This window comes from Sus scrofa, chromosome 3 (assembly GCF_000003025.6).
Source record: "Sus scrofa isolate TJ Tabasco breed Duroc chromosome 3, Sscrofa11.1, whole genome shotgun sequence".
Classification (NCBI taxonomy): domain Eukaryota; kingdom Metazoa; phylum Chordata; class Mammalia; order Artiodactyla; family Suidae; genus Sus; species Sus scrofa.
The window spans coordinates 110,522,055-110,544,208 of NC_010445.4; the positions used below are offsets into that span (position 1 = coordinate 110,522,055).

The following is a 22,154-nucleotide window of genomic DNA, read 5'->3' on the forward strand; positions in this document are numbered from 1 at the left end:
GGCCAGAAGTCTAATGGGAGCTGTTACTGCCAGCCTACACCAGAGCCACAGCAACGCAGGATCCGAGCTGCATCTGCTACCCGCACCACAGCTGACAGCAACGCCAGATCCTCAACCCGTTGAGCAAGGCCAGGGATCGAACCCACAACCTCATGGTCTCTAGTCAGATTTATTAACCACTGAGCCACGATGGGAACTCTCTGTTTTTGCTTTTAAGGGCCACACTTGCAGCACATGGAAGTTCTCAGGCGAGGGGTTGAATTGAGGCTGCAGCTGCCGGCCAACACCACAGCCACAGCCACACCAGATCCAAGCCACATCTTCGACCTATACCACAGCTTGAGGCAATGCTGGATCCTTAACCCACTGAGCAAGGCCAGGGATCGAACTCTCATCCTCATGGATACTAGTTGGGTTTGTACTGAGCCACAACAGGAACTCCTATTTTTATTTTTTGGCTGCTCAAATTCCTGGGCCAGGGTCAAACCTGCACTACAGCTGTCACCCGAACCACAGCAGTATGATGCTGGATCTTTAACCTGCTGAGCCACCAGGGAACTCCCTGAAACAGTGGTTTTGTTGTTATTGTTGTTTGCTTTTTAGGGCTGCATCTGTGATATATGGAGGTTCCCAGGCTAGGGGCTGAATCAGAGCTACAGCTGCTGGCCTATACCACAGCCACAGCAACGCAGGAGCCGAACTGTGTCTGCAACCTACACCACAGCTCACAGCAACGCTGGATCCCTGACCCACTGAACAAGGCCAGGAACCAAACTGCATCCTCATGGATACTAGTTGGATTCCCGTGGTGCCATGACAGGAACTCCTGAAACTATTTTAATTCTCCACCTAAAGGTCCAGGTGCCGGCAATAACAGCAAAAAGGGATCGGAGCCTTGGAAGTAGATGGAAACTTCAGGGGAAGAAAATAGAAGCACAAAGAGTAAGCAAAGGGCAGAGAAGTATTTCAGAAATTGAGGTCAAAATGCTTCTCAGGGCAGGGGGTGAAGAAGGGAGCCAGAAAACAGCAGTGAGAGCTCCACTTGTGGTGAGATGATGTAGAACCATCTCATGCTTTTTGATTGTCATGAGACAAGACACAGAAAATGCTCCGTATTGTCATTTGCTCTGTGACAGCCTTACCCTCCTCACAGCACCCCTGCAAGGTGCTCCCGTTATCCATTGTGCACGTGGAAGCTGAGGTTCCGAAAGTAGAAGTGCCGTTCAGGTCACACGGTTAGCAGGGAGGACCTGGAATCCAGGTATTGACGCCATGGCTGTGCTCCTTCCACGCGCCCTCGGCTGCTTCCCGCATTCGTCATTATCAAGGAACTGAAGACCCTGAGCTGTAGAGCCAGCAGATCTGATCTTGGATCTTGGCTGCGTCCCAGGTTTGTTGCGTGAGCTTAGGGAGGATTTGACCTTCTCAGCCTTCTTTCCCCCTAATTACAAAAAGGGGGTGAGCTTCCCGCCTCTGCCAAGTTTTAAAAGCCATTTACTTCACACTTAAGATGCAGATGATGACAATAATGATGCAGACCTTAACAGTTCACATTTATTGAGTAATCACTTTGTGCCCACACTGTTCTAAGCCCCTCCCGTGTATTAACATATTTAATCCTTGTGGCAGTGCCCAGTGAGGTTAAGTAAATTGCCCAAGCCCCCTAGGTAGTAAGTGGGAAAGTTATGTTTGGTAAGAGAGGCACAAATAACCCCCTGGGGCCTGAGTGGTGGAGTTTTGCAAAGGTTGGGGAAGAGCTAGCCTCAGGCCACCACTCGGCCCTGCACAGACTTTGCTCAACAGGTGGGAGTGCAACAGGTAATGTTGACAGTGACCAGTTTCTTCTTCTAGGTCCCCCCTGCCCTGGTCATCATCTCCAGAGGTTCTGTATCTTCAGCCTTGATTTCCTCTTCGCTGTTTTTCCTCTTTGCTGCAGCCCTTATGATTCAGTTCACCTCTCTGGCGAGGCTTTCCTCAGTCCAGTCTTGATTCCAACATCTTCACCAGTCCCCACCCGCGCCAGTCAACAGACTCCCAGCCACCTGTCTTTGATTCTTCTGGTTTCCCTCTTCCAAGCACCCCATCCCTTCCCTGAGCCCCTTCTTGGGCAGCAGCTTGTAGTGCCTCCAGCTCCCTGAAAGTTACCTCCAGGAGCACTTGGTCCAGTGGGGTGTGGGAGAGGCTGTAGGACAGCTGCGTGTCAGGAAGGAGGGAGGTGGGCTGTGATGGACCTTGGAGAGCACTTTGTCTCCGAGCAACTATTATAAACAGAGAGCTGATGAGTTCTGGGCCTGCATACGAAGAAAACAGTGCAAAGAACGGGCATCTGGAGCTCCTGGCCACACACAGTGTGACCAGACCTGATGAAGCGCCCCTACGTCACCTCAGGCCACGTGGCTTCAAGTTTGAATTTCAGGCGCAAACCATCAATTCAAGATGTTGGAAAGTAAAGTGAGCCCCCACTCTTGCTGCCGTGCAATTCTCTCCACCCCCAGCCACCCCCGCCCGTTCTCTGACATTTGTTTAATAAGCTACAGGTGATAGTAGTTAAGTCACTGGATGATGAAATTGATTTTTTTTTTTTTTTAAGTCACTTTGGTTACACAGGGAAAACCTGGAAGAGGGGAGATACAGAAGAACCCATACCTGCATGGCCTGAAGACAGGCTAAAAGACTGATGGGAGCTTGCGACCCTACAGAGTTGGAACCGCTCTGCGCTCACAGGCCTGGGAGCTTAGTGCCCAGTGGCCAGGGTGAGCAGATGCGGCGATGCTCACCCAGCTTGTGCCGAGGCAGCCCCTGCGGATGAGGCTTGGTGCTTTGGGCTAGGAGGAGGGAGCAACCTGACTGATTACACCCACCTCCCCCAAAGCTCCTTTTAGAGCGGGCTGTTCCACTTTCCCTGTAGCTTAGCAACCCGAGCCTGACAACTGATTTACTGGTAAAAAAGCTCGACTTTCTCCAAACAGGTTTTTTTTCCTTTCCTTTTGTTTTCTTCTCTTTTTTGTCCTTCTTTTCAAATAAGCAAAACTTGCCAGTGACAACGTGCTTGCGGATTCCTCTTAGAGACGCCGTTTCACCTTGTCTAGTTGCATGGACCCCTGCCCAGACACCAGCTTTCTCCCTGGTCTTCCAGCCTCAGTCTCATCGCAGTTCCTCCATGCTGCAGCCAGATTGATCAGTTCAGTCTGATAAGCTTCCTCTCTTGCTTAAATCTTTTACTAGCTCCCAGAATATTCCCACATGGCCGTCCACCAACAAGCCCTGCCTATTAGATGTCACCTGTCCTTTGTCACAGTTTGTGTGACACTGCCCCACTGGATTAGAATTCTTTCTTGCCTCCAGATCTTTGAAGATAGCATTTCCTTTGCCTAGAAGGCCCTACTTCTGCTTACTCAGCTGTGAAATGTTTTTCAAGATTCGGCGTAAACACTGGCTCCTCGCGAGCCTTTTCTGAGCATTCCCCAGGCAGAACGGACCACCCCTGCCCTGACAGGTGGCCAGTGCCCAGCTCAGTGCCTGGCACATATGGACTCACACATAATGAAACGGGCAAATGAGATATAGCAGAAGGAAGGAGGAGAATAGAAGGAAGGAAGGTGGGAGAGAGGAGAGGAGGGAAGGGATGGAGGGAAGGGTGGGGAGAAGGAAGGAATGGGAGGGAGAGAGGGAGGGAGGGAGGTAGGTGTGATGGAAATAGCAAGTGTGAACACCCAGTAGGTAACATCTAAAGGGAAGTGGAACCCAGAGTGACATCTGGCCACCAGGATGAAAGGGGCTTTCACTTTGATTCCTAGGACCCCCCCTAGGATTCCTTTGTGGATCAAAGGCAAAGAAAGAAGGGCTTCTGAAGGCCTGGCACAGCTACAAGGTAAGAAAAAATGCAAAGCCAAACCAGCCGAGCTCACTTGCCCTCACATCTCTTGCTCTGCTCTGAATCGCACTAGAGGCTTCGTGCCAGAGGCTTCTGTCCGGGTTCGACCAATGGGAGGCGGTGGTGGGAGCCAGCATTTTCCTTTCCTTCTTAGCCTGTAGTGGCATTTCTGGCAGTGACGCCTTTTGGATCTCTAGTACCTGCCAGATGGGCCTGCCACTATTCCCCTGGACCAGGGAATACTGCCTCTCCCTCCGCATCCCTCTAGCCTTGGCGGTGAGAGTTGCTTTCAGCTGCTCAGGGCTGCCTCATCCCCTGGCAGATTTACCAGCTCACTCATGTGACCAGTTCCCTGCATTAAATTCCCTTGTTGTGAATCTTCAGAGTGGTTTTTGGTCTTTTTGGTTGGACCCTAACATACCAGTTGAGTGTAGTGACCCCACTTTGGGGGTGGGGTTGTTGCCGACACTCAGCCTCTGGACACCAAAGCTGAACTGACTCTTGGAGACAGTTTTGGGTGAAGGAGAAAAGAAGAGTTTTATTGCTTTGCCAGGCAAAGTGTGACACAGCAGGTTAATGCCTCCAAAGACTGTCTGATCCTGCCACCTCCCCGCTTCCCACCGTAGGAAGATTGGGTGGAGTTTTAGAGCAACGGTTCAAGCTGTGGGATTGCTGATAAGGATCAGGGTGTGTGCAGGGCCCGTATTTAATCTGGCCTCAGGGATCTCCTGATGAGCTTCTGTGGTTCTCCGGGTTATCAAACTGACCTTCTCTCTGGAATGAAGAATGCTTCAAGTATTAATGTCTTTGATAGGCTGAGGGTTTTTAGTTCACATATTATGCACATCCATGTCCAGGAGCCCCAAAGGGTCCTGGTGGGTTTCAGAGTCACTGATGCTTACCTTGGAGGTGGTGGTGTATTTGTCTTTTTTCTGGTTTGTGAGAGTGTCAGGATGTGTGGTGTCTGTTTAAACTGGATGGGTGGGGGGTGGGTGCATTTGTGTGGCCTCCAGACCACATTGCCGCTCACTCTGAGCTCCGAGGGTCTGCACATTCTGCATCAGCAACGTGTCCTCTGGGCTTCTGCAACACCGCACGGCCCCTGCTGCAGCCCCGGCCCCTGGGAAGAAGATGAAGGTCAGACCTCTGCCCCTGAGTTCCTGCTGGAAAAGTAGCATAAAACTTACTCAAGTATATAAAGAGGATAAAAAGGAGTTCCCTAGTGGTTCAGCGGGTTAAGGATCTGGCCCTGTCACTGCTGTGGCTTTGGGTACTGCTGTGGCTCCGGTTTGATCCCTGGCCTGAGAACTTCCACATCCTGTGGGTGCAGCCAGAAAAAGAGAGAAAGATTTCAGGGAAGCAAGGAGCTGGTGACAGGAAAGAGAGGCCAGGAAGAAGGGAGGAAAGGAAAGGGGGACGATGGGGAAGAGAGAGAACAGAACGGGTGTCTCCTTGTTTAGCGCAGTGTCTGCGCGTGGTGGGGCTCAGTCCATACATGCTGAGTGAGTGACAGAGGAGAGGAAGAGGGAACGGGTCGGCAGCGTGGGTAGAACCGGCAAAGAGCAAGGGGACCTTGGTCCCCATTCCCCACCGCACCCCTTCACCCCGCTTCAGGGCTTCTGGACAGCACACCCATGACAGCAGCTTCCTAACTGGTGTTGGCCAGACACCATAATAGCTGCTTGCATGAGTTGTCTCACGTGAGGAGGCCCTGATAAGGAAGACAAACTGGGAGGATTTGGGTGGGACGAAGAAGAGGCAGGCGACAGCCAACCTTTCAGGATCCCTGGTGCTGGAATCCCTCTTGGCTGAGAGTGTGCGCCACCAGGAAGGACCCTGAGGCAGACCAAAGACAACCAAAACAACTGGCCAGAGACCACCTGGAAACTAGCTCCATTCCCATAAAACTGGAGACCACAAGCCACATGGCAGAGCAGTTCTCCTGGGTTCCCTTACTCTGCTGCTGTCCACCTGGGGGCCCCTTCCCAGTAAAGGCTCTTGCTTTGGAGTTCCCATTGTAGTGAAGCAGAAATGAATCCAATAAAGGCTCTTGCTTTGGAGTTCCCATTGTAGTGCAGCAGAAATGAATCCAACTAGGAACCATGAGGTTGTGGGTTCGATCCCTGGCGTTGCTCAGTGGGTTAAGGATCTGGCATTGCCGTGAACTGTGGTGTAGGTCGCAACGCAGCTTAGATCTGGTGTTGCTGTGCCTGTGGCGTAGGCCAGCAGCTGTAGCTCCGATTGGACCCCTAACCTGGCAACCTCCATATGCCACGGGTGTGGCCCTAAAAAGCAGGGGGGAGAAAAGAAGTCTCTTGCTTTGTCAGCACGTATGTCTCCTGGGACAGTTCATTTCCAAGTGTTAGACAAGGGTCCCCCTTCCTGCAGCGGTTTCCTCCAATCTCTCTGACCACTGCTTCAGGGATGTTGCCAAAATCAATCTCAGTTGCTTGAGCCAATGTTTTGGGGGTTCTAGACATGTAGAGGTTCAATTCTCTTGTGTATTCCTAGCATCCTCTACTACCTGCTTTTAACCTGGACTCTTCCCCTTGTTCCTCCCTCCTGGCACACTTGGGAGGATCGTTTATGTCTAAGGCATGGTTCTCAGCCTCAGTGCTGCTCCCCAGACCCGCTTCCTCCATATCTTTCTTCGTCCTTTTAAAGCCGGGATTCTAACATGGTTTGAGACAGGCCTGGGTAACAGGACGTTCAGTAGCTGAGCTCAGATCTGGCCCTTGACCCCAGCTTCTGCTCTGCCTCCTCCCATGGATTCCCTTTGTCTCCTGAACAGTCGGGGGAGGTGGTCCTGCTCCGGCAGCCTCACTCACAGCAGTTCTCACTCTCTGGGCTCCTCGGAGAGAATGGTGGCGAGAGGGAGCCGGGCTCTTAGTGCTCAGAAGGGCCCAGCCCTCCAGGCAGGCTTTGTTCATGCTCAGAGAGATCTCACGGGCCTGCTGCTGTGCTGTCTGTGCAGAGTAGATGTGGGCACTGGTGTTGGGCAAGTGCAGGGGGGGAGAAACGAATATGTCGAATTGTGCTCCCTGTGACACTGTAGGAAGCCAGGCTGGGGCTTGAAGATTCTTTTGCTGACTTTGCCAGGAGAGCTAGAAGACCACTGGTTCACCCGTACCCCTCAAGTGCAATCCACTTAACGTTTGCTAGTGCACTGGCATGGCATGGTGGGTGTGATCCGCACAGACCTGGGTGTGACTCTCTGCTGTGCTATGTGCCAGCTATGGAGACAAAGTACTTATCTCTCATTTTCTTCATCTATGACATGAAATAATAAATACGCTTCTTACAGAGCACCAAGCATTTTGCACCTGATAGGGCTTCAATAAAAGGACACCATTTTTACTGCTATTTATTAATTTATAAATTATTTGAGACCTCTTGGGGCTAAACTCTGTGCTTGGCCTCGAGGCTGCAAATGAAGGCAGAGATAAATAAGAACTTGTTAACCCTTTAGGGAGCTGATAGTCTAGGGCAGAGTGAGGAAACTATGGTTCCTGGGTCAATTCTGGCCTAGAGCCTGTTTTTTTTTGTTTTTTTAAATAAAGCTTAATTATACCATGGCCATGTCCATTTATTCACATACTGTCCGTGACTGCTTTCATACTATAGTAGTAGAAACAGATCATTGTAACACAGACCATATAACCCACAAAATCCAAAATATTTATCATCTGGACCTTTACAGAAAAAGAAGTTTGCTGACCCTTGGTCTGGAGAGGAGGATGGATATTTACTCAGGATAAAGCCAGTTGCAGGAGAGGTGTAAATTATCTAAACTGAGGGCACATCAAAAGAGAGAATCAATTCCGACTTGAGTGGGCATCAGGGTTTTAAGCCAGGCCTTCAAGGTGGAGAAGGAAATTGATCCCCAGAGCCTGGGAGTGGGCTGGGGAAGATGACCACAGGGGTTTTAAAGGGATATAGTGCATATAAGAATGGAAGAGACTAGAGATTAAATGGCTCGTCCAGATTAAATGGCTGGTTCACTTTGGAGTCAAACTTCAGTGCCTTGTAGAATTTACATCACTTTGTATTTAGATAGCATTTCTCAAAGTGCAACATGCATTAGCACACACTGTCTTATTTCATCCTCAAACCGTATTAGGAAGCAGGTACTGTCAGTCTGATTTTACAGATAAGGGACACTAAAAAGAATAAGAATTATTCCTCCAAGAATAACTGTGGGCCTTGTGTGCAGGGAAGGAGTCTAAGGCCAGTGCAGATCAGAACTCCGTCACAGGACTGTGTCCTGGTTTCCTGGAGCACGACGTACATGACAAGCCTAAGAACACAGGGTAGCCTCAGGCCTGCACATCTGGGGATCAACATTTGGAATGTCTTTCGCAAAGATCTGTTATACACATGCGCAGAATTAGATGCTGAGAGAAAAGCCCAGAAGTATGAGTCGAGACACACTGGCCTACAGGGGCTGTGGGTTCAGTTGAGGACGTAACCCACAAAGTCCCATGATGCTTTGAGGCCATTCGTGTCAAGGGACCAATGTGTGGTGCCAACACAAAGGGGCACTGGAGTTAGTGTATCAGGAAGGCTCCACAGAGGGCTCTGTTCTGAGTGAAGTGTGACAGGTGACATCCAGCAGGTACGAAATGCAAGGTTGCCTTAGGAGGTGGGTTGGGGTAGCAGGAAAGGGGAGGTTGTGGGATCAGGGAGGCCTCTGTGGTGGAAGGGCCACCCTGAGAGAGGGGAGAGATTTCACAGCTGGAGGGTGTTGTAGGTGGGGGACCAGCATGAGCGCTGGGGCCAAGCTGGAAGGGCCTCTGCCGTCAGATGATGGGGGTGCAGGGGGCTGGGCTGAGGAGTCGACATAGGAGCTTGGCAGGAGGAGGCAGCCCTTGGGAGTTTAGGGCTGGGGACAGACGACATGGACATGATGCACACTGGCTTTCAGGGAGTTCAGAATGGACGTCCCATCTGGATTTTCACAGGGAGTGCCTGGCCCCAAGGGGACCTTGCCGAGGGCTGTTCTACAGTCTAATGGAAGCCTGAGCTTTTTCTCATTTTCCTGATGGAGACCTGGAACCACCTTGTGCCCCGCTTGCCATGCTGACCCTCACTGGCCATGTTAGACAGGCCTCCTGATAAGGTGGCCAGGTTACATAGGCCAGCTCAGCGGGTGTGTTACAGATAAGCGGGATCCTCTCACAGCCTGACCTTGTCCAGTCACTCGGGTGGCGGGCGGGGGAGGATCAAATGGCTGCTCTGGCTCCTCCTTTCCTGGTGGACCTCTGCCTCGAAACTCGGGCAATTTATGAGCAGTTGATGGTCTAGGGGGTCCCCCTCCTTTCAGATTGCTTGTTTTTTTTTTCCACCTCTGTTTACTTTTTTGGATCAGGGACTGTCTTGACATTCAGAAGTACACTTTTCTGACTTTGTATCTCTCACACCATGCTTTGCGCATAATAGGCCAGCAACATTCTGGCCAACCTCCAACCCAAGGAAACAAGAAACTCCCCGCTCCCCCAAGAACTATTCAGTCCTGTCCTTGAGTTGCCCAGACAGATCCCTGCCCTGGTGAACTGGCACTATGGGATCTCATCAAGAGGAGACAGCAGAATAACCAAATACAAACATTCCCTTGGCATCAGCGTTTTCCACACGTAGGGGAGGAATTGTTCTCCCATGCGGGGTTGTGCAAAGGCACGTGAAGAGTTAACTAAATCCCTGCCCACGGGACTTGGCCTTATAAAGGCATTTCAGCCAGAAGGAATGTGGGAGTCGTGCTGGGAAGCAGGTTTGGTTGGGGGGGGGCAGGCCGCCTGGAGTGTCTGTGCCAAAGCTAAGGTCTGGAGCTGCGCTGCCAACACTGGAGATCCAGGTCCCTGGGGCCACCGAACGTGATATAGAGTGCCCAGCTTCCTCTGCCCAGCCCACGCCTACGGTGGTGGTGCCCAGGGGAGCCCAAACAGCAACGTGGCTTTGGAGCGGGGAAGACCCACCAGAGTGATAATCGTTACAGCAGCGCCTTTTGCTGGGCGCTTCCTGATCAGGCCCTCTGCCAAGAGCTCTCTGTGACCTCATGTCCACCTGCCACCCTGTGAGCCAGCAGCCCTTGAGGACGCGTGGCCATGGCACCCATCTGGAATGCTGGACCTTGTGGCCTCTTACCCGCCTGGCACCTGCTGCACATTTTGTGTGTCAGTTTTGCTCTCAGCTGAATCCCCAGCACCAGGCACGTAGTAGGTATTCAAGAACAAAGTTAAGAGCTCCCATTGTGGCTCAGGGGGTTAAGGACCCAACATTGTCTCTGTGAGGGTGCAGGTTTGACCCCTGGCTTTGCTCAGGGGGGTAAGGATCCGGCATTGCCACAAACTGGGGCGTAGATCACAGATGCGGCTCAGATCCGGTGTGACTGTGGTGGAGGCATAGGCCTCAGCTGCGACTGTGATTCGACCCCCAGCCCAGGAACTTCCCTTTGCGGCAAGCACAGCTGTAAAAGAAAAAAAGAATGAAGTTAGTTGTCTCACCTTTAATTCAAGCGTGAAGAAAATGACTCGTGATCTTCTCTCGGTTTCTCTGGGTCTGTGAGGCATGACTGGCTGGGTGGAAATACTTGACTTTCCTCAACTGATTGATCCGTGTTTCCTTGCTGTGAGACCTTTCTCGAATACATTTATTCTGTGAAGTCTTACTAAATCCACTCTCAGGTCTCCCTCAACATGTATGTGTGTACGTAGATAATTACATATTTTTGTGCTAATCAAAGTTTCTTGGTTTTTTTTCTCTCCAAGTCTTCCGCATCCCTGTCGTAATCCTCCCCCACCTCAAGCAGCCAGGCCCTTCTGAACCTGTCCCCGCAGGGGACGGATATGACAGGGCAGAGGATGAAACAAAGGCATCTCCCCATTTGGGGTGACCACAGTGGCCTATGGGTGTGGCATACACAGGTGTGAGGGACTGAAACAGGGGGGCAAGAGGGGAGCTGAGAGGCTGTTGGCCCGAGAAATGGGCCTTGCCCTCTGCCTCCTGCAGGGGAGCCCTGGGGAGGCAGCCAGACCACAGAGGGGATGGCTTTGTGCTGGACCTTGGCCTATAAGGCCTTGGCCAGCCTTGCAGAACTTCCTAGGGCCAGCATGGCACAGAATAGGGGACTGAGTCCCCTGCCCTGAGTGTGCCCCCCTCCCCTCACTGGAGGACAGGAGCAGGGGACAGCGAGGGCAGCCCACGTTGGGCATGATGTCTGAGGCCCAGGTGGGTCAGTGACCCCAGACACACTCGGGATGTGACACCCCTTTGTGCTTTGCAACCCCCACCCCGCCACTGAACTTGTACACACTTCAGAGAAAAGGGACGAGGAACCACAAAATGACAGAACTTAGGTTTTTGCTTCCCCAGTGGAGGGGAACTTGGTATAGAAATTAAGTTGTTGGAGAGGAAGGTATAAAATGGTTAAGCCCCAGACTCTGGCACTAGCCTGCATGGGTTCAAATCCCCACTAACTGTGTGATCAGAGACAAGCCATTCCACTTCTCTGTTTTGCCCCGGTTGTTTTATTTTTTATTTTTTAATCTATAAAATGGGGAGTTCCCATAGTGGCGCAGTGGAAACTAATCTGCCTAGGAACTGTGAGGTTTTGGGTTCAATCCCTGGACTCGCTCAGTGGGTTAAGGATCCAGCGTTGCCGTGAGTTGTGGTATAGGCCGGCAGCTGTAGCTCCAATTAGACCCTTAGCCTGGGAACCTCCATATGCCTCAGTGCGGCCCTCAAAAGACAAAAAGACACACACACAAAAAAGCCTCTAAAATAGCTGGCTTTACAATGTTGGTTTGTATCATTTATAAGGCAGACCTGGTTCTAGTCCTGACTCAGTACTAACTCTGTGACTCTGAGACAGTCATTATATACTTTAGTTTCCTTGTGATAACCCCTCCTGACCTCACAGGGTTATTGTGAAGATCCTAGGAGATATGTGATCTTCTTTGTGGTGCCCTAAAATGGAGTTAATTTCTAAATCTCAGAGTTCCTGTCGTGACACAGTGGAAACAATCCGACTAGGAACCATGAGGTTGCAGGTTCGATCCCTGGCCTTGCTCAGTGGGTTAAGGATCTGGCGTTGCTGTGAGCTGTAGTGTGGGTCACAGATGCGGCTCGGATCCCGTGTTGTTGTGGCTCTGGTGTAGGCCGGCAACTACAGCTCCGATTCGACCCCTAGCCTGGGAACCTCCATATGCTGTGGGTGTGGCCCTAAAAAGCAAACAAAACAAAACAAAAAACCTAAATTCTCACATATTTATAAATACTGTTGATTTTTAGAATGATCCCTGTGACTTGTAAGTAGGTTATAAATAACATGAGGGAAAATACTGTTTTCAGCTATGCTAAGAAATAGATGTGCCACACCTGTGTCCCATCCTGCCCTGACCTCGTGCAGGGCCCAGTTACAAAGAGACTCAATAAATACCTATTATTAATGGGGATTTTTTTTTTTTTTTTTTTTAATGGCTGCACCTGTGGCGCACAGAAGTTCCCGGGCCAGGGAGTGAATCTGATCTGGAGCTTCAACCTAGGCCATAGCTGCGGCAACGCCAGATCCTTTAACCCACTGCACTGGGCTGGGGATTGAATTCATGCCTCTGCAGGGACCTGAGCTGCTGCAGAGTCTTAACCCACCACACCACAGTGGGAACTCCTAATAGGGATTCTTTTTTTTCTTGTCTTTTTTTAGGGCCGCACTCACGGCATATGGAGGTTCCCAGGCTAGGAGTCAAATCGGAGCTGTAGCTGCCGGCCTACACCACAGCCATAGCAGCGTGGGATCTGAGCCACATCTGTGACCTACGCCACAGCTCCTGGCAATGCTGGATCCTTAACCCACTGAGCAAGGCCAGGGATTGAACCTGCGTCCTCATGGTTACTAGTCAGATTCGTTTCTGCTGAGTCACGACGGGAACTCCCTGATGGGTATTCTTAAGGAAGAGATGTAATTTTATTTATAAAGGAGCAGAAAACAAGGTTTGGTTCAGAGGACCAGGAGACATGATCTGGTTGGGGATTGCTTAGCAGGGGCCCAAAGAACTTATAGATTTTTTTGTTGTTGTTTTTGTTTTTTTATTTTTGTTTATTTTTGTTTTTTAATTGTTTGCTCTGCTTTTTAGGGCCACACCTTTGGCATATGTTAAGTTTCCAGGCTAGGGGTTGAATTGGGGCTGCAGCTGCTGGCCTACACCACAGCCACAGCAACATGGGATCTGATCCACGTCTGTGACTTAAACCACAGCTCATAGCAATGCTGGATCGTTAACCCACTGAACAAGGCCAGGGATCGAACCTGCATCCTCATGGATACTAGTTGGGTTCATTACCGCTAAGCCACAATAGGAACTCCTTTTTTTTGCTTTTTTGCTTTTTTGTTTTTGGCTGTGCCCACAGCATGCAGAAATTCCTGGGCCAGGGATCAAACCCAAGCCACAACAGTGACAACTTTGAATCCTTAATGGGTAGGCCACCAGGGAGGTTTCTCATCTCCCTTGGCTCTCATTTCCTGAGTAGTGTCAGCAGAAGCACACTGATTTTTAGACCCACATCTGCATGTCAGCTCCCTGGACAAATGTCGTGAGCTTGCTTGAGCCTCCTCATGAATCTCCTTGCATCTCCTTGCCATCATCCATAACTCTGGCCAGTGTCATCCACATTACAGAGTTCCTACTGGGATTAAACCTGATTGTGCACCACAGCCTTCTGTTCAGGGCTTGGTACAGAAGAGGTGCTTCCAACGTTAGTTTTCTTTTTTCTTTGTGTCTTTCTAGGGCCGCACCTGTAGCATACGGAGGTTCCCAGGCTAGGCGTCGAATTGGAGCTACAGCTGCCAGCCTACACCACAGCCACAGCAACACCAGATCTGAGCCTTGTTTGTGATCTGCACCACAGCTCATGGTAACCCTGGATCCTTAACCCACTGAGCAAGGCCAGGGATCGAACCTGTGTCCTCATGGATGCTTGTCAGATTTGTTTCCTCTGAGCCATGACGGGAACTCCCTAACATTAGTTTCCATCTCTATCCCTTCTCTTTTTGGGGAGCTGGCTTCATAGGAAAAACAGGCAGTGGTAGTTTTCATCCTGCCACGAAAGGGACGGCACACCTGATGTTTGTCCCTGACAAGGGCAAGATTTACTAGAGGTGCAGCCACTGGAAGGATGTGAAAGCCCTCACCCTCCTCTGGGGTCAGAGAAGGTCAGGCTCTTGTTTGAGAAGCGGAGTATTGTGTTTGGAAGACATTACACACTCCATCAATATTTGATGAGGCCCTGGGGGTAGGGGGTGGTTGGCTGACCGACTCTGCTGTGTGACTACAAGCTGTCCTATGCCTGATGTGACAGGCCAAGACCAATGTCCTCAGGGAAGAAGTGGCACATTGTCCTTTCAGGAAGACAGCAGGGCTGATCTGCCTCCAAATTGGCTGTTCTCTTTTTCTTGCTCTCGCTTCGGACAGGACAATAGTACTCACTTCTAGCAATTGTGGACTGTGTATCCTGTGCCAGGCACGTAACAGGTGTTATCTCCTTTAGTCCTCAGAAGGCTCTTTTTCTTTCTTTCTTTTTTTTTTTTTTTTTGGCTTTTCTAGGGCTGCATCCGTGGCATATGGAAGTTCCCAGGCTGGGGGTCTAATCAGAGCTACAGCCACCAGCCTACACCACAGCCACAGCAACATCAGATCCGAGCCATTTTTGCGACCTACACCACAGTTCATGGCAATGCCAGATCCTTAACCCACTGAGCGAGGCCAGGGATCGAACCCTCAACCTCATGGTTCCTAGTCGGATTCATTAACCACTGAGCCACGATGGGAACTCCCAGAAGGCTTATTTTACCATTGAGAATACTGAGGCCTGGAGAATTAAGACACTCATTCAAGGTCAAACAGCACGTCATGACCTGAGGAGGGTCAGCTGACCAAGGAGAAGCAGTGCATGAGTCAACTGGATCTCAAGAACAGGGGCCTGCAGGAGAGATGTCTTCACAAATTGAGGGCTGTGAAGCCCTAGAGAATCTTAGGGAAATAGAAAAAGGATGGCATTATTCCCAAATACCTGCAGACCTGCCTCAGTCTTAACACAAGAAGCATGGGATTGACCTTAATGCTTCCTCTGATTTTAGCTTCCCTTCCCCCACACTGTTCTCTTTTTGGCCCAGACCTTTCCTTTTAAGAGCAAATAGAGTGACCCAGGCGCTTTCACTTGTTTTTTGTGAGTGTGAATTAGTATCTGAATGCAGCCCTAAATACCCCTGCCTTCTTAGCCACAGACTAGGCAGGAGGCACCCCCCTCCCATGTGTTACGTCTGCCTCTCTGCCAGCCCCTCAGGGTTGCCGCTATAGGTGGACTGTGGGTTTGTTAGAATCTTGGAGTTTCCCTCTTGGATGCTCTTAGCATTGCATCATTTTTAGTGTCCATCCCTAGATATCTTTGGGATATCCAGGCTGGATCCAGCTCCATAAACTTGTCTGGCTGGAAAGTGGGTGTGCAAGATAGTGTATGCAAAAGCATTCACTGCAGGGCCTGGCCCGTGGGAGGTACTCCATGGGTGTTGCTGGAACTTAATTAGAGTGGAAGCATGGGATTTTAGTTCTGTAAAGGCACATAAAAAAGGCTTGGCTAAAACCCCACATTTTATCAATGAAGAAATTGGGCCCAGAGAGTTGAAGTAGATTTTCCGAAGTCATGGGAATGACCTGGGTGAGCACTGGGGTCCTGGATTCAGATTTTACATAATAATAATAATGCCCTGAGATGCCGTCTTTTACCCTGTGCCATGGCCTTTGCAGGTTCCCCATTATGCCCCTCCTCCAGCTGTGCCTCTCTCTGTGGGCGAGGAGATGTGACTTCTTGGACCCCATGTACCTCTTCTAGAACATTTTCTGGCAATCTAGAGAATTCTAGAATATTCTCCGATACCTAGAGACTCTCTATGATACCTAGAATTCCCTCGCTGAATGACCCCAAGCCTGCTTCCAGCCTTCTTCAGGCCCCTTTCCCAGGTTCATCCTCCCAAAGGCAGAGGTCACAGCCAGTCTGGCTTGTCTGTACAAAGGGTGGTAAATGGGGGTCTGTTAGTAGCTGAAGCTTGGGTATGTGGGCTGGGATATGTATGGGCAAGTGGTGTGGGGGATGGGAAGAAAAGTCCTTGAGCTCAGGGCTGAGCACTTGGGGTGGGGGAGCATGTGTATAGCAGGATTCTGAGGAGGGTGAGTGTTTTAAATTTGAAACCGGTCTTCTGGAGTTCCCATAGTGGCTCAGTGGTTAACGAATCCGACTAGGAACCATGAGGTTGCGGGTTCGATCCCTGGCCTTGCTCCGTGGGTTAAGGATCTGGCGTTGCCCTGAGCTGTGGCGTGGGTCTCAGACTCAGAGCAGATCTGGTATTGCTATGGCTGTGGCCAGAGGCTACATCTCCAGATTAGACCCCTAGCCTGGGAACCTCCATATGCCTCGAGAGCGGCCCTAGAAAATGCAAAAAGACAAAAAAAAAAAAAAAAAAAGAGAAAAAAGAAACTGTATTCTAAGTGGTAAATATGTATTTATTAGGATAGGATGGTATAACATTTTGTTAGCTTGATCAATAACTTTTAAATGTTAGGCCTACATAAATGGGGCTCTATTTGCACCTTTGTGTTGGCCCTCGCAAAGTTGAGGGGTGGCCTGCTTCATCATCACCTGTTGTGGGATCCCCAAAAGAGCATCTCAATGAAACTGAATCACTTGCTCACTGAGATGTCTGGAAGAACATGGCTGAGTGTCTTTCCTGAGGCCCTGTGGATGTTCAAACATATCAAAAAGCACAGACAGGGAGTTCCCATCATGACTTAAGCAGTGACAAGCCTGACTAGTATCCATGAGGATGCAGGTTCTATCCCTGGCCTTGCTCAATGGGTTAAGGATCTGGTGTTGCTTCGAGCTGTGGTATAGGTTGCAGTGCGGCTTGAATTTGCTGTGGCTGTGGTGTAGGCCTGCAGCTATAGCTCCAATGCAACCCCTAGCCTGGAAACTTCCATATGCCAAGGGTGTGCCCTTAAAAAAAAAAAAAAAAAAAAAAAAAGCACAAACAACTGTATGAGAGCTGCATTATCACATTAAATAATACTCATTCTTGAAAGAGGTGACTCTGGTCTTCAGAGCAATTTTGCATTAAAATTGATGGCATCTTTGAAAATATCTTGAAGAGTTTATGTCTAGGCCGTCATCTAGACCAACAGGCCTTTGATCATTAGCAGCCTCGTGTTCCCCATTCCTCAAAACCAGAGGGTCAGGGAAGGAAGGGTGTGCAGTTTGCCCTAGGTGTGTCTCCTTCCTTTTCCTTCTCTCCATGGATGCGTTTCTCAGCCTCCAGAGTGAGGGGATGGACTCCACGGGAAGGGTTAGGTTAGAGCCTGCATTCTGCCAGAAGGAAAAAGTATTTTTCTGTCTAGAAAGCTGGACAAGACCCCTGGCCCCTGGCCTGCCCTCCTGCTGTGAGGGGAGTGTGCCCTTGGCTGCGAGGTTGTGTTGCCAAGATTTATAGGGAGCTACTCCCTGGGCTATTTTGCTGCCCTCCCTGAGGAAACCCTCCTTCCTTTCCTACCATGGCACGTTCTGCTGTCTCTGTTCATTGTCTTGCCCAGCGTCCAGTTCCCAGAAAACTCTGGAGGCTTTGCAGGCCTCAGACACTGGGGTGTCTCATCTGGAGAGAAAAGAGGGGCACAGGAGTCACTGGAGTTCACGCAGGTGCTGTGACCTTGAAGTGGCCTCGGCTGCTTGTTCCTATTGGCTTGAAGCCACCTAGCAGTGCTCAGGGGCTGTGCTGCTGTAATGAGGAGGCGGCGGGAGTGCTCTAGTGAGCTCTCTGGGGGAAGGCTAAGGGCTCACCCGCCAGGTCAGAGGGTGGAGCCTTGGGGCCTTTCAGGAAATATCGCCCACTGCAGTTATTCCCCTACAGCCTAAACTGGAAGGACCGAACTTCCACAAGAGTCTGAGGCCAGGCAAGTTTGCGTTGGTCAGGCTAGACTCTTACCTCTTCTCCTGGAGCCCCAGTGGGTGCCATGCCGCCTGCTTTCTCCTCCAGCAGCACTGGCCCACGTCTCCCAGCTCCCAGAGCCCACATTGGGCTTCCTGTGTGGTCCCCTCAAACTACCCCATCCTGCCACACCCTCCATACCCTTGAGAACTAAGGTTTATTACACACACACACACACACACACACACACAGAATTCGCTGGTAGGTTGGCATTTTATTTCTCCAGATGTCTATCTACTAGTGGGAGGCAAAGGAAGAGTGACCGACCCATTCCAGGAATCATTTGTTCATTTAAGCCCTGATCACTTGTTTCCTAACCTCCAGGTGGGATGTGCTGGTCCCCGTGGCCGGTGGGCCATGAGAATCAGAGAAAAGCACCCTTCCCTCTCGGCAGACACAGGCCCTGCTAGGTGGGATTGAGGTTGGATTCTAGTCCCTGTTTGCTCCCTGCCTGGACACCCTGGTGCTCTGAGCTATCGCTCAATTGAACGTGCTTCACTGGGGTAATTCTAATGGGAAGTGCTCTAAGCAAGGGAGGAGGGGAACATTTTGGAGGCAGGTGAAGCCTTGTAGTTACCATCATCTCATGTAGTGTCTGTCTCTTCCATCCGATGCCATAGGCTGGTGCTGTAGGCTGGCTGTGCTTACCAGTTCAGCAGGTTAATTACTAGGAGTCCCTGCTAAGTGCCCAGCATCCCCAGGAGTAGTGACACCCAGTGTGTGGTGGCCTTTATAGTGTGCCATGTTTTTAGAAAGAATGGCCTTATTCGATCCAGCGATGACTTTGGGAGGTAGGCAGGGCAAGAAGGTTATACCCATTTATAAATGAGCTAACTGAGGCTCTAGGGAGGCGAAGTGATGTGCACGCCCTCAGCTAGATGATGGCAACACTGGCATCTTGATCCTCCAGTTTGACTGGTTCACCAGCTGTGCCATGTGGCCTCTTACTAGACAGACTCACAAAGTCCAGCTTTCACCTCAACTTTCCAGAATGCACAAATCTTAAGGGTGTCTTCGTGCCTCCAAATGCCGGACCATTTACCCCCTCATTCTCTCATGTCCTATTTGACAGGATTCTCCTGACAGTATGGCACATCTGTCTAGCACGTCATGTTTCGGGGAAGCCTTTCCCAACGGTGTCATGAGGCTGGCAGGGTGGGCATTCTGTCCATCAGCGAGGAGCAGATGGAGAGCCAAAGAGGATGAGTGAATTGCCGACGCGCACGCCTGGTTCAGGATCAGCATCCAGGTCTCCTCATTAAGTCCAGTGAGCTTTCAGCTCTGTCATGCTGCCTCTTCTTCCCCAGAGGGCTTGGGAAACATAAGCAACTGCCTACAGGAAATATGCTTCACCTTCCTCACAGACACGGCGTTCCAGAACCAGACTCCATGGAAACAGAACACAGAGGGTGTGTACATTCATGTCTTCTAGACCCACTCCAGTTCTCATCAGAAGCTGATGAGCCACCCCACAGTTCACGGCGGGTCAGACCTAATCCGTATCCTCTTCAAAATAGGCCAGAAAAATGGAATCACTGGATATCAGAAGAGAAAGGGAACCACAGAGTCTTGCTAGTCTAATGCCTTTATTTTAAGGATGAAGAAATAGCCTTTTGTTTTGTTTTTCAGATTTATTGAGATATAATGTACAAAGTGGTAAGATACTTAAAGTTACAACATGATTTTGAAACAACCTTGCCTTGTGAAAGGACTCCCCCATCATGTTAATTACCCTGATAATCACTTCACATATTTACCTTTGTGTGTGTATGTTTGAGAATATTTAAGTTCTACTCTCTCAGCAAATTTCAATTATACAAATACAGTGTTATCAACTATAGTCACCATGTTATACAGTAGATCCTCAGACTTCATTCATCTTGTAACTAAAAGTTTACACAATTTTGCTGACTTCTCCTATTTCTCCTACCTCCAGTCCCTTCAACCATTTTCTACACTCTGTTTCTTAGAGTTTTTTAAAGATTTTACATATAAGTGATACTATACAGTATATGTCTTTCTCTGTGTGCCTTATTTCACTTAACATAATTCCCTCTAGTTTTACCTATGTTGTTCCCAGTGATAGGATCTCCTTCTTGTTTAAGGCTGCATAGCATTCCATTATATTTTTAGAACTCATTTTCTTGATCCATTCATGCATCAGTGGATGGTTATATTGTTTCAATACCTTGACTGTTGTGAATATTGCTGCCATGAACACAGAAGTACAGATATCTCTTGGAGATAATGGTTTCATTTCCTTTGCATATCTACCCTGAAGAGGGATTGTTGAATCATATGGTAGTTCTCTTTTTAATTTCTAGGAGGAATATCCATACTGTTTTCCACAGTGGCTGTACCAGTTTACATTTCCACCAACAGTATACAAGGGTTTCCTTTTCTCCACACCCTAGCCAGCATTTATTGAATTTTGATTACAGCCATCCTAACAGGTGCAGAGTGACTGTGGGTTTTTTGATGTGGGTTTTCCTGATGATTAGTGATGCTGAGTACCTTTTCATGTACCTGTTGGTCATTTATATGTCTTCAGAAAAATGTCTAATCACATCCTTTGCTCATTTTTAAATTGGGTTATTTGGGTTTTTGCTTAGTTATGTGAATTCCTTGAATTTGGATAATAATCCCTTATCTGTAAATATGTAAATACTTTCTCTCATTCCATAGGCTGCCTTTTTATTTTTTTAATTTTAAATTTTTTATTTTTTTGTCGTTTGTCTTTCTAGGGCTGCACCTGTGGCATGTGGAAGTTCCTAGGCTAGGGGTCAGATTGGAGCTACAGCTGCCGGTCTATGCCATAGCCACAGCAATGCCTTTTTATTTTATGATGGTTTCCTTTAGGTATTCTATGCTCATGGATTGAAAGAATTAATAAGGTTTAAATGTCTGTAGTACCCAAAGCAATCTATAGATTCAATGCAACATCTATAAAAATGCCAATGTGCTTTCCACACAAATAGAAAAACAATCCTAAAGTCTATGGAAACATGGAAGACCCCAAACATTCAAAGCAATCTTGAGAAAGAAGAACAAACCTATAGGAATCACAGTTTGTAATTTCAAACTATATTATAAAGATACAGTAATCAAAACAGTATGGTGCTGGCATAAAAACAGGCTCATAGTCCAGTGGAACAGTGTAGAGTCTAGAAGTAAACCCATGCATATATGGTCAATTAATTTTCAACAAAGTAGCCAAGAATATACAATGGGGAAAGGATAGTCTCTTACCTAAGTGGGAAGACATGGATAGCCACATGCAAAAGAATGAAACTGGATCCCTGTCTTACGCCATACACAACTCAAAATGGATGGAAGACTTGAAGTCGAACTGAAACTGTAAAGGTCCTGAAAGAGAACTCAGGGAGAGTAAACCCCTTGACCTTGGTCTTGACAATGACTATTTGAATTTGATACCAAAAGCAAAGTCAACAAAAGCAAAAGTAAACAAGCAGATGACATTGCATTAAAAAGCTGCTCTGGGAGTTCCCATCGTGGCTCAGTGGTTAACGAATCCGACTAGGAACCATGAGGTTGCAGGTTCGATCCATGGCCTTGCTCAATGGGTGAAGAACCTGGTGTTGCCGTGAGCTGCGGTGTAGGTCGCAGACGCGGTTCGGATCCCAGTTGCTGTGGCTCTGGTGTAGGCCTGTGGCTACAGCTCCGATTAGACCCCTAGCCTGGGAACCTCCATATGCCGAGGGAGCCGCTCTAGAAATGGCAAAAAGACAAAAAAAAAAAAAAAAAAAAAAAAAAAAAGCTGCTCTGGGGAGTTCCCATTGTGGCACAGCAGGTTAAGAACCCAACTAGTATCCATGAGGATGTGGGTTCGATCCCTGGCCTTGCTCAGTGGATCGGGGATCTGGCATTGTTGTGAGCTGTGGTGTAGGTCACAGACACAGCTTGGATACCACATTGCTGTGGCAGTGGTATAGGCTGGCAGATGTAGCTCTAATTTGACCCCTAGCCTGGGAACTTCCATATGCTGAGGGTGTGGCCCTAAAAGCCAAAAAAAAAAAAAAAAAAAAAAAGCTGCTCTGGAGTTCCCACTGTGATGCAATGGGATTGGAGGCATCTTGGGAGTGCTGGTCTCAGGTTCCATCCCCAGCCAGGCACAGTGGGTTAAGGATCCGGAGTTGCCACAGCTGTGGCTTAAGTCAGAACTTCGGCTCAGATCTGATACCTGGCCCAGGAACTCCATATGCCACAGGACGGCCAAAAAAACCCAAAAAACAAACCAAA

General features: G+C 49.2%; 1 long non-coding RNA gene across 5 annotated transcripts in view; it reads left to right on the forward strand.

Annotated features, from left to right (window-relative positions):
• Window positions 1–22,154, forward strand: part of LOC106509865 — a 143,098-nt gene that overhangs the window by 47,090 nt on the left and 73,854 nt on the right. The window contains exons 3-4 of one of the 5 annotated variants that reach the window (XR_002342800.1): window positions 856–2,753; window positions 3,798–3,871. This is a non-coding gene — a long non-coding RNA (uncharacterized LOC106509865). Of the gene's footprint in view, window positions 1–855; window positions 3,600–3,797; window positions 3,872–22,154 lie in introns of all 5 variants that reach the window. The other 4 variants (XR_002342802.1, XR_002342801.1, XR_002342803.1 and 1 more) reach the window with 4 other exon arrangements.